This window comes from Colobus angolensis, unplaced genomic scaffold (assembly GCF_000951035.1).
Source record: "Colobus angolensis palliatus isolate OR3802 unplaced genomic scaffold, Cang.pa_1.0 Scaffold343, whole genome shotgun sequence".
NCBI lineage: Eukaryota > Metazoa > Chordata > Mammalia > Primates > Cercopithecidae > Colobus > Colobus angolensis.
The window spans coordinates 1,203,915-1,212,954 of NW_012116744.1; positions in this window are offsets into that span (position 1 = coordinate 1,203,915).

The following is a 9,040-nucleotide window of genomic DNA, read 5'->3' on the forward strand; positions in this document are numbered from 1 at the left end:
CTTGTTGGGACCAGACACCCAGAAACCAGAGAGCATTCCCAGCAGCTCCTGACTCGTGTGCAGCGTGTGGGCAGAGGGCAGCCCCACCTGTGCCCACCACCAGCAGTTGCAGCCTGAGATGGCTCCTCCGGCCCAGGGCCAGGGGCCCTGCATTGGCTGGGAGGCGGGATCTGGGTTGGTGGGGTGCGGGAAACAAAGCAGGATGGTGGAGGCGTGTGGGGCCTGAGAGTCAGCGAGGACGGGGGCCTGCTGGTCAGCTGGGGTCAGGAGTAGGTCCTCCCTGGGTGGTCAGAGCCCTCAGTGGGAGGAATGGAGGCCAGCCCTCACAGAGCTAGTCTTAGACTTCCACTATCCCCCAATATAGCCCCGTGTGGGGAAGTAGAAGGTTCTGGCTCTTCTGAGCAGAGGGACTACAGGCTTGTCATGGAAATCCAGAAGGTCAGAGCTGGAAAGACCCTCAGGCTTAAAGGACAGGCAGAAAAATGGGCCTGGAGTGGGGAGGACAATGTCCAGGTTGCTGCAGGAAGCCAACAGCTGGGCAAACCTGGGGTGAGATGTCCCAGGGCTGCAGGGCCACCCATTTACTATCTTTGGCAGGCTGTTTTAACCTCTCTGATCCTCAGTGTATTCACCTATAAAATGGGAATAACAACACCTATCTCAGAGGGTTGTTGTGCAGACTAAGATCATTCCTCCAGTCAATACATATTTACTGAAGGCTGTGGCAGGCACTGCTGGTGACTCTCTCCGTCTTGGAAATTGAGTCCTAACTTCTATTTAGGAACCCTTGCATATGTGGTGATGTGATGTGACTTGCGGATGTACGAAGAAGTAGTGTATATACAACTTCATAAAACATTCTTAAAAATGGAAGCATCATCCTCATCTCCTCCCGCTGTGCTGGCTGGAATTCGGAAGTGATGGCTTCAGCAATCATCACAGACCACGATGTGGAAGCCTAGAGTGGTGAACAGCAGAGCCACCAAAGAGAGCAAGCCTGAATTCCCAACAATCACAGGTCACCACACCATGAGCACGAGTTCAGCAACTGGACTCCTTACTTCTGGACTTATTTAACTTAGATCAAAATAAATGCATATTTTTTAAAAAATGTCTTTTCCTGAGGCACAGTCTCAAGAGGTACTGAGAACACATGTCCCTATATACATATTTGTCACCACTTTAAGAGATCACTCACCATTACCCCAAATCCTAGTTGCCTGGAGGGCTGTTTATGTGGCAGGCTCTGGACTCTACACTGGGAATGAAATGGAGAAAAAAAGCAGATGCAGTCCTTTCCCTCCAAAGCTTCCAGTGTAGTGGAAACAAGAGACGGTCAGAAGAGCACATGCAGAAGTGAACAATCGTAAATGCCACACGTGCTGTAATGGCAGACAGTATAGGAACTCAACCTTGTCGGGGCATGGCAGGTTCCTATGGTAGCACCAACAAAAGTGTGGTTTAGCTGTTTAAAACCACAGCTATCCCCAACAAAAAGGCTAAAATAAATGAGACAGAAAATATAAAATGTTGAAGAGGATGTGGAGCAACTGGAACTCCCTGGAACTCTCTGCCATCCACTGATGGCAGGAGGGTAAACTGTTACAACCACTTTGGAAAACCAGGAACAGAGTGGCCCAACATTACTGACAGAACCTGACCCACAAAGTCCGGGTATCCTGATCAGCCCAGAGTCAACTTGGGGAACAACTTTGGGGACCCTGAGGGACACTTTGTAACTGGCCTGGCCAGGGGGCATTCCACAGGGAGGAGTGTGGGGGCAGAGCCTTCTCCAGCCCTCAGCTTCCTCCTGGACTGCCCATGTGTGGCCAGTGCTCCCAGCCAGGCCTCAGCAGGAGGACAGACACCAGATCACACCTCACGGTTCACTGGACGACCTGCGAGCTTCAGGCCCCAGCTGTGTCCTCAGCCCCAAGCCCGCAGGGACACTCACTTCCCACCCTCAGAGCACCTTCCTTCTTTCTGCGCTTAGATTGGCGTTCCTCTTAACATACAGGCTCCCTTCAGTGGAACCAAAACATCCTCCCTTTGGCTTTAGTCCAGCTCTCCAGGGCCACACAGAGCAGGAGGACCTTTTTTACTTCTTTTTTAACACTCAGCTGAGTGCCCTCAACCCCATCCCAGGCTCCAGTCTTAGGGTCATGGTCAGCCTGCCCCTGGCATCCAGCCTAGACCGATTCCAGCCTTCGCCCCTCCCCTCCAAACCTAGATGCACCCCTACCCCTGCCTCCCCCATTATCAGTTAAATTGTGTCCCTCAAAAATTCATGTGTTGAAGTCCTAACCCTGAGCACTTCAAAAACGAGACCTTATTTGGAAATAGCGTAATTGCAGATAATAATTAATTAAGACGAGTGCAGTGCAGTAGGATGGGTGCTAATCCAATACAACTGGTGTCCTTAGAAAACTGAGAATGTAGACACAGAGACAGACATTCACAGAGGAAGATATTGTAAAGACACAGGGAGAACAGGCAGGCACAGTGGCTCATGCCTGTAATCCTAGCACTTTGGGAGGCTGAGATGGGAGAATTGCTTGAGGCCAGGCGTTTAAGAGTTTAAGACCAGCCTGGACAATACAGCACAACCCCTGTCTCAGGAAAAATTTTAAGGCCGGGCTCAGTGGCTCATGCCTATAGTCTCAGCACTTTGGGAGGCCGAGGTAGACAGATCACCTGAGGTCACGAGTTCGAGACCAGCTTGGCCAACATGGTGAAACCCCGTCTTTATTAGAAATACAAAAAAATTAACCAGGCGTGGTGGTATGCACCTGTAGTCCCAGCTACTTGGGAGGCTGAGGCAAGAGAATCACTTGAACCCAGGAGGTGGGGGTTGCAGTGAGTTGAGATTGTACCACCGCACTCCAGCCTGGATGACAAGAATGAGAATCCATCTCAAAAAATAAAAATAAAAACAAATTAAAAATGAGCCAGGCATGGTGGGGCACACCTGTAGTCCCAGCTACTTGGGAGGCTGAGGTGGGAGGATCACTTGAGTCCAGGAAGTCCAGGTTGCAGTGATCTATGATCGTGACACTGCACTCCATCCTGCGGACAGAACGGGACCCTGTCTCAAAAACAAAAAGGCACAGGGAGAAGGGGGCTGTCTATCAGCCAAAGAGAGGGCCTGGAACAGATCCTTCCCTCACAGCCCTCAGAAGGAGCCAGCACCTACACTTTGACTCCAGCCTCTCAGGCTCCAAAGTTGTGAGACAACACATTCCTGTTTTGAAGCCGCCCAGTCCATGGTCCTCTACTACAGCCACCCCAGAAAACTAAGACACACCTTGTCACTCATTAATTCAAAAATACTTACAGAGCCCTGCCATATGCTGGGGACAAAGCCATGAAGAGAAAGAAAAGGAGTGAAGAATTACTGCCTTCACAGAGCCCACATTGCCATGAAGGACAAAGCCAGGCAGATGATGCCACACTGGGTCTCAAGAGCTAAGAAAATAGGGAAATAAAACACAGGCTCTCTTAATTTTTTTTTTTTTTTTTTTTGAGATGGAGTCTTGCTCTCCATCTGCAGGCTGGAGTGCAGTGGTGCAATCTCAGCTCACTGCAACTTCCACCTCCCAGGTTCAAGCGATTCTTCTGCTTCAGCCTCCCAAGTAGCTGGGGTTACAGGCATGTGCCACCACACTTGACTAATTTTTGTATTTTTAGTATAGGCAGGGTTTCACCGTGTTGGTCAGGCTGGTTTTGAACTCCTGACCTCATGATCCACCCGCCTCAGCCTCCCAAAGTGCTGGGATCACAGGCGTGAGCCACCGCGCCCAGTGTCCTTAATTCTTTATCAACTCTCTCTGTCAGCCCTTTCTGTTCTTCCTAGAAAAGGGCTCAGGATGCTCCCATCCTAAGGAGGCTTTTGCTCACCCCTACTGTGCCCCCTAGCCTCCATCACATTTCTGGAGAAATCTTTAAACAATGACTCCCTCCTCCTCCTACCTTCCCTGTGCTTTCCTGCACTCCAAGGCTGGCAGTGGCCTTCCCACTGTTCTGCACCCTACCTCTCTCCACCCCTGCCTTCCACAGCCTGTGCTGAGTTCCTGGACTCACCCACCCTCTCTGGGCTGCCAGGACCCTGCCCTTCTGCCCTCTCCCACTTCTCCTTTACTGATTTCTTTTTCTGCTATTTCTTCTTTTCTTTTCTGTATCTGTATAAGATACCCTTGTATCTTTCATCTAAGTTCATCAGTTGTTGATATGTTACCACTTGGCTGTATGTCAATGCATAGGCTCTTTCTGTTGTTGTTTTGAGACAGAGTCTCACTCTGTTCCCCAGGCTGCAGTGCAGTGGTACAATCTTGGCTCACTGCAACCCCCGCCTCCCGGGTTCAAGCATTCTCATGCCTCAGCCTCCCAAGTAGCTGGGACTACAGACATGTACCACCGTGCTCGGCTACTTTTTGTATTTTTAGTATTTTTGTATTTTAATTTTGTAATTTTAACCACAATTTAAATATAATTAAGGAGATTTTATATTGACACTCTATTATTATCTAAAATAGACTACATATTTAAATTTTATCAATCACCTTAGTAAGGCCTTTCGTAATTTTTTTTCTTTTTTGGAGACAGTCTCACTCTTGTCACCCAGACTGGAGTGCTGTGGTGCGATCTCAGCTCACTGCAACCTCCACCCACTGAGCTCAAGCGATCCTTCCCCTCAGCCTCCCAAGTAGCTGGGACCACAGATGTGCACCACCACACCCCACTAAGTTTTTGTACTGTGGGTACAGCCAGGGTTTCACCATGTTGCCCAGTCTGGTCTCAAACACCTGAGCTCAAGCAATCTACCAGTCTCAGCCTCCCAAAGTGCTGGGATTACAGGCGTGAGCCACTGCACCCAACCTGTAGCTTTTTTAAAAATTATTATTATTTTTAATCCAAGAGTCAACCTGGAATCCCACATTGCATTTAGTGGCCATGTCCTGCTCCTTTAGAGAGCCACCATCCCCGAGGGTTGTCCTCCTCTGTAACAGCCTCTCCCTGACTCAGTCAGCACCTCTCTGCAGTTGTGTGTCTCCCTCCCCTGCACTGCACTGAAGTCATTTCCAGCCCTGCTTCAGCCCACCTTTCGCTTGACTCTGTCTCAGTTGTTATTGACTCCTCCCTGCCCCACCAGCTTCCCCAGGGCAGGGTTTCTGGTTCATCTGTGTCCCCTGGTGTCAGGTCCAGTGCTTGATGAATACACCATGGAAGAGGGAGAAAACACTCTCTCAATGTCAGTCAGACCTCAACTTCAATTTTGGCTCCACAAGCCTCTGCTGTTGTAACCTCCATGGAGTTATTTAACAGTTACTCTGAGCAGAGGCTAAAACCTACTTTGAGGGCTGCTATGAAGATCTCCCAAGTGCTGTCTTTGAATGTCTGGCACACAGTACCCCTGGAAGGAAGAGAGAGAAGACTGTCTGTGACATTCAGTAGATTTCAAAACGTAGGAGTGCAATAGAGCATCCATGCTCAGCTCCTGGACTCCCTCAATACGTCCCACCACTGGCTCCATGCAGCCGGACCCTTCCAAGCCTGATGAAAGGACAAGTTCAAGTTAAGGAAAGCACACAAGAAATCAAGCTGGTCTGGAGGCAGCTCCCAAGATGGAGAGGTGGGATTCATGTACCTTTGAAAGAGGCCCAGCCCATCATTTGACCAGATATTTCATGAACATGATAATCTGGCCATAAGTTAGGCCAGCTAGGGAACACCCTACTGCCCCACAGAAGAAACAACCGGAGATCCCATCAGCCTCGGGCCCCTACAGCACCTTTGCCCAGGCTCAGGGGTCTGAGGCTTCCTGTCCTTCTGCAGTAGAAATGACGGCTGTCCAGGGAATGCATTTGTTTAACATCAGATTCCTCAGCAACATCTGGATCCAATTTAGCTGTGAACATTGAAAACGAGGCCTGGCCACCAGCCAGCACACTGCAGGAGGAGCTGAGCCCGCAGTGCACAGATACAGAGTTGCGGAGGAGCCAGGCCAAACCCACTTAGCCCCCTTCTTTCTTTCAAGCATCCTGGGGAAGGAGTGGAGGTGACTCCCTGGCAACCCAACTTTGGTCTCCTACAGATCCATCTCCCTGCCAGCCTCTCAGGTTTTCCAAAACTTTCAAGTGATTGCCACCCTGACGTGGTGGCAGGAAGCTGGAAAGCTCTCTGCCTTCATGGGGTTTGGGGTTCCAAAGGTAACATCTTCACCTAGTGCCAAGGGACACATATATATTCATGCTCCCACACAAAACACAGGCATACAGGTGCATGCACACACACCATGCCTCTCTGCACTGGACTTCCAACACAGCCTGCACTCAGAAATCCCAGGCTCTCAGAACAGGCGGAACATCTCATTCAACCCTCATTGTCCAGAGACACGGGGATTTGGCAAAGGTCAAGCAGCAAAGCAAGTCACAGTGCAACAATACATTTACCGGGTGCTGACTTTAAACCAGATCGCTTGATGGGTATTTAAAATGTAGCAGTACTTTCAAGTTTATCCTCAAAATAACTGGAGGATCCGTTCAGTATTTTGCCCAAAGCTACATACTTAATAAGTGGTAAGGCTGGGGATGAAACCCAAGTCGGCCTGACATCAAATTATAGGATTTCCTCCACTGTGGGTCCTGATGCCTGAAATTCCACCAGTAAGTCTTCCCAAGCTCTGATATTAAAAACCGTAAATGGTCCTGAACAGTTCTTGCTTTAAGCTATCTCTGGCCAACACCTGAAGGGGAACAGGAGAGAAGGACATCAGAGGGGGCACAGGGCCTCCAATAAGGGGGTGAAAGGGTCTAAGATGGACATTTTCCAGTCTTTTCCATTTTTAAGCCTCAGAGACTGGAATTGGAGGTTGAGGCCTCCTGAAAAGGCCTTCCTGGAAAGAGATCTCTGAGTGTTGTCTTCTGCGGGAGGATGGTTCCATGGCTGTGCTGAGGCCGGTGGGTAGGGAAGTCTAGGCACCGTGAGTGGGTATACAAAGATGAAATCCCTCTGGGTACAGTTTGGTCATTTATATTAAAAGCTTAAAAAAGGTGTTTACTTTTTTTTTTTAAAGACTCACAGTCTTGCTCTGTCATGACCATAGCTCACTGCAGCATGAAACTCCTGGGCTCAAGCGATCCTCCCGCCTCACCTTCCTGAGTAACTGGAACTATAGTCGTGTGCCGCCACACTGGCTAATTTATTTTATTTTAGTGTTTTAGAGACAGGCATCTTCTTATGTTGCCCAGGCCGGCCTTGAACTCATGGCCTCAAGCGACCCTCCCGCCTCATCCTCCCAAAGTGCTGGGATTATAGGTGTGAACTACTGCACCTAGCTGCACTTACCTTTTTTCCCAGTCTTCCTGTGCATCCTCTGTGCTGAACTTTATTAGAGCACTGTATATACTAAGTCCTCAACAAATAAGTAAAAATAGCAAGTTACAAAATGGTATGTAGAGGTCGATCCTAAGGATGCATCTATCTAGACAGTAGGAGAGACTTTTATGCTCCTAGTGTTTGTCTTCAACCTTCCTTCTAATTTTTTGTTTGCTGTTGCTGTTTTTGAGTAGATATACGTAGAGAAAGCCCGATTCTTGTTTCTCGGAGACTCATTCCCCTTCTTTTTGTAACTACAATCCTGACTTCCTGCCCCCACAATCAGGCAGGTGATCATGTGACTTGGGCCTGGCTTATTAGAATCTGCCCACGAGGTCACAGTGATTGGTCCAGAGATGAGCACATGACTCAACATGATCATGTGACTTGGATGTGGCCTATCAGAATCCTTCCATCAGGCAATAGTGATTGGCCCAGGGATGAACACATGACTCAAACCAGGTCAAATAGGATCCAGTTAGTGGGAAGGAGAAACTTTGTCACGAATGTGAACCCTCAGGAGGTGAACCTGGTGCTTTCGGCAGCCAACCCACCTCCCAGCTCCCATATGGGAGCTGCTTCCTTCCTCATGATGAGGATGGTATGTGAAATCCAGGCTGAAATCCTCTGGACTCTCAACCACAGCTCTGAAGCCCACCGTCATTGCCCCTTTGGGCCCTGTAAGCCTTCCAGACCCATCGGGCCTCACTTGCTGTGTTGCTTGGAGAAAATAACACTGAGGCAGGAACTAAGAATCCGGTGAGGATTGGCAAGAGGAGGCCGCAGGAAAGAAGCCTTGTCCTTCTTGCTCTTGGTGGGAAATTACGCACTGAAGGCTTTGGACAGCTGCCAGGTTCTTCTGTCCAGCCCCTGTGGCTCTTGAGTGCGTGAAGTTCCCTTGAGTGGGTGGCTGGCAGCGAGGGCACGGAAGGGTTAGAATGCTTGAGGAAAGTAGAGACAAAATGTGGGATTGTTATAAAATGCAGATAGAATGAGATAAGACCTTGCTGCGCCTAAAAATTAAAAAAGTGCAGATTGACTTCAAGTAGGTCTTTGGCAGAGTTAAAAGCCAGAGGTTTTGCTCCTCACTCTAAGCAGGAAATCGTTTGTGCAAAATAACAGGACATTAAAAAAGAACATTTTTCTGGATTCGGTGAGCACCAGAAGTAGCCAAAGAGGCTAAAGTTACTTCTAAACCCATTTGTTTTAGGTTCTGCTCATGACTCTGGTAGAAACTGCAGGGAAACCCAAGTGGGGTGGGGCGGGGGTGAGACACACAAGTTCCCACCCCACTCTGCGCTCACTCTAAACCATTAAACCTTCAACCAGCTGCTAACATCAGAGGGCACCTAATGAAAATGTGTGCGAGACCGGGTGCAGTGGCGCACGCCTGTAACCCCAACACTTGGGGAGGTCGGGGTGGGTGGATTGCTTGAACTCAGGAGTTTGAGGCTATCCTGAGCAACATGAGAAAATCCCCACCTCTACAAAAAATATACATATATATAAATAAATAAATTAGCCGGGTGTTGTGGCATACACCTGTAGTCCCAGCTACCTGGAAGGATTGCTGGAGCCTGGGAGGCAGAGGTTAAAGTGAGCCGAGGTCGCACCACTGCACTCCAGCCTGGGTGACAGAGTGAGACCATGTCAAAAAAAAAAAAAA